This window comes from Dipodomys ordii, unplaced genomic scaffold (genome assembly GCF_000151885.1).
Source record: "Dipodomys ordii isolate 6190 unplaced genomic scaffold, Dord_2.0 Scaffold22, whole genome shotgun sequence".
Lineage (NCBI taxonomy): Eukaryota > Metazoa > Chordata > Mammalia > Rodentia > Heteromyidae > Dipodomys > Dipodomys ordii.
Window position 1 is genome coordinate 3,513,441 of NW_012267238.1, and position 3,872 is coordinate 3,517,312.

The window sequence follows — 3,872 nt, forward strand, 5'->3', positions numbered from 1 at the left end:
ACTTGAGCCACAGCTCCACTTCTGGTTTTCTGGTTGGAGATAAGAGTCTCAGGGACATTCCTGACCCAGTTGGCTTTGAACCTGATCCTTAGATCTCAGCCTCCTGAGTAGCCAGGATTATAGGTATGAGCCACTGGTGCCCAGCTGAACTTTAGTTTTTTAATATCTAGCTTTAGTATAAATGTATTTTTGTTTAGTTGGCTATAGGCCAAGTTCCTACCTAGCACAGGGTCTACTTTACAGTAATCCCAATAAATATCTTGATGTTTATTTCAAAATGAACTACTTATTGGCCATTGTGTGCATTGATTTAACTTATAGGTATCTATTGATACTTAATCCACAAATAGTTCAGCAAATAACTTATGACTATCTTAGAATAATCTATGCCTGGATGGGAGGTTAGACTACATCATTTAAGACCAAAATGTAGATTCTATGACAATAGTATCTGTTGACTTTGTGTGAGCCTAATTAGACTTTTGTCTCTCTTCACAGGAAAGATGAAGGGGAGGCCTGGGTGAGTTGTCACCCTCAAGGTAATGTTCATCAATCTTTATGGTCTCTCTTCAAAGAAGGTATATACTACTCCTAGAATTACAGCTTGTTTCTTTTTGCTTACACAGTGTTTATGGTCTACAAACATGCTTAGCTGGTCTGTGCTCTACTGACATTATTCCCATCCCACTCCAGATGGCCTGCAGACTAATTTCTGTTGGGTAGCCACAGACAGTTTATGGAGACATGAAGATAGTAATGCATCTTAATCAGTCCCTTAGCTCTGTATTGTTGCATTCTAGATTGCAGCTTTCAGCTGGGCACTAGTGGCTTATACCAGAAGGTTGAGCTCTGAGGATTGTAGTTCAAAGCCAGCCTGGGCAGGAGAGTCCATGAGACTCTTATCTCCAATTAATTACCAAAAAAACTGGAAGTGGTGCTGTAGCTCAAGTGGTAGAGTAGTAGCCTTGAGCAAAGGAGCTTAGGGACAGCATCTAGGCCCAGAGTTCAAGGCCTAGGACCAGCAAAAAATAAAAAATAATAAAAAATCTACTAATGCAGAATTGAGCCATTACTGATTTGTGTGTGTGTATGTGTCCTGGTTCTTGGTTTTGAACTCAGGGCCTGGGCACTGTCCCTGAGCTTTTTTGCACAATGCTAGAACTCTACCATTTGAACCGTAGCTGAAACTTTCAGCTTTTTGGTGGTTAATTAGAAATAAGAGTCTCACAGATTTACTTGCCTGGGTTGGCTTCAAACCTTGATCCTTAGATCTCAGCTTCCTAAGTATCTAAGATTACAGGCATGAGTCACTGGCACCTGGCTCCATTATTGATTTTCACAACTAATTATATAAATAAGAATGAGTCTGTAACTAAAAATTATTTGAACATGACCTTAATTTCCTCCAAGTCAGGTACTGTCTTTCAAAATCTTTTTCAAGTAGGAAAAGCTGGAAGTAGTGCTGTGGTTCAAGTGGTAGAGCGTTAGCCTTGAGCTGAAGAGCTGAGGGACAGCACCTAGGCCCAGAATTCAGGCCCCACAACGGACCAAAAAACCAAACCAAACCAAACAAAAAAATCTTACTCAATTCTCCCTACAAATCCCTCTCCCTGATCCCTTGTTTGAAATCCATGATGGTTTCTACTTTATTATTACTTCTAGAACTTAAGAACTTCAGTATAACGTTTGTTATACTGGATTATTGTAGCTAGTTTCTGGATTCAAGGACTTCATGGTCAGGAAGACAGACACAAAAACTGTGAGTATATGAAGTCCAGAAGATTGGAAAAAATCTTTAATCTCATTGTTCCATCTGCATATGTACATATGTAGGATAATATTTTATTCTACTCACTTGACTAGAAAATCAGTCTTCTACTTAAGCAAAGGTTAAACGATTTTTTTTCACATTACTGAAGCTTAATTCTTTGCTGTGTAGCACACACATATACACACACATAGACATGTTAATCTTTCTTCCTTGAAGAATTGTATTTTATAGCCAGTAAACAAATTGAGATACCTCTAGCAGTTTTATACAAAAAGATTCTCTCTCTCTGCAGATACAGCACTAATTCTTTGTTCCTTTTAGCCTTCCAGTCTATTTTAGTATGCTCTTCCCATTTCTCCTGACTTTGAACACAAGAATCTATTTTTATTTGATGGACATACTATCTATACAGGTGCCTGAGTTGCATCTTCAAGGAGAATAATATTAAGTTCTTATTTTTTTTTTTGGGGTCCGGTAGTGGGGCTTGAACTCTGAGCCTGGGTGCTGTCCCTCAGCTCTTCAGCTCAAGGCTAGCGCTCTACCACTCGAGCCACAGAGCCACTTCTGGCTTTTTTCTTTTTGCTTATGTGGTGCTGAGGAATGGAACCCAGGGCCTCAGGCATGCAAGGCAAGCACTCTACCACTGAGCCACCTTCCCAGCCCTTAAGTTCTTATTTTTTGAGATGTTTCTTTTGTGTTATATAGGGAAACCATCATTGTATGGCAGCTTAACTTGTCAAGGAATTGGCCTAGATGGCATCCCAGAGGTTACAGCTTCAGAAGGATTTATTGTGAATGAAATAAACAAGGTAGGTTTTTATGTCTTGCTGATAATGTAGTATTCAAAACTATGATTCTACTCATATCTACTTTAGATATTTATGTTATTATCTGTGTATCTGTGTAGACTTCCATTTCATTTGTATAGTAATAATAATTTTTACTCCTTAGTGTTAACAGTTTTCTTTTTCTCTTTAGTTACATTTACATTTTTGTTTGTTTTTGAGTCCAAATTTCACTATGTAGGCCTGACTGGCCTTGAACTTGTGATCTACCTGCTGGAATCAAATGGTATTAATTACTCACTTTAAGTCAGCTCTGATAATGCAACTATAATTTAAAATTTTTCTGGAAACCACATTAAAAAGTAGAAATAGATGAAATTAATTTTAATTATTTAATCTAAGTACCTAAAATATTATTTCAACCTATTATTACTATACAAGCTTATTATTATTCCCTCCCTTCCTCCCTTCCTCCCTTCCTTCCTTCCTTCCTCTTCCTTTCTTTATTTCTTTCCTTTTTTTTTTGGTTGGTTAGGGGGCTTGAACTCGGCCTGAGTGCTGTCCCTAGATTCTTTAGCTCAAGGCTAGAGCTTTACCACTTTGAGCCACAGTGCCACACTGGTTTTTTGGCGGTTTATTTGAAACAAGAGTTTCATGGACTTTTCTGCCTGGGCTGGCTTTGAACTGAGATCTGAGGATCTCAGCCTCCTGAGTAGCTAGGATTACAGGCATGAGCCACCCGCCTGGCTTTCTTTCCATTATGTACTGGAGCTCAAAATCAGGACCTGGGTGCTATCTCTAAGCTTTTTTTGGGGGAAGGGGGATTTTAGATCATTTTATTTGCAGTGTCTCACATGTGTTCATGTCATATATACATATATAGAGAGAGAGTTATATGATATATATACATATATAATATATAAATGTATATTACATATAAAGTTATATAAAGTTCTATATATGAAAATCATGTAAAGTTTTATATATGAATGTATTAAGTATATAAAGTATTATGAGGAACATAACTTTATATAAGTTTAATAACCATATTAGTGAATTTATTATTTATCCCTCATTGATTGTTTTTCTACTACTACTATTACAAACAGATTCCTTTTTTTTTTTCCTCTCAAGGTTAGTACTCTACCACTTGAGCCACAGCTTCACTTTTTTGGTAGTTAATTAGAGATGAGTCTCAGGAACTTTCCTGCCCGGTATGGCTTTAAACCATAATTCTCAGATATCAACCTCCTAAGTAGGCTAGGATTACAGATGTGAGACACTGGTGACTAGCTTCATTTCTTTTTTTTTTTTTT

General features: G+C 37.3%; 1 protein-coding gene across 1 annotated transcript in view; it reads left to right on the forward strand.

Moving 5' to 3' along the window:
• Window positions 1-3,872, forward strand: part of Paaf1 (proteasomal ATPase-associated factor 1) — a 24,445-nt gene that overhangs the window by 394 nt on the left and 20,179 nt on the right. The window lies entirely within an intron of this gene.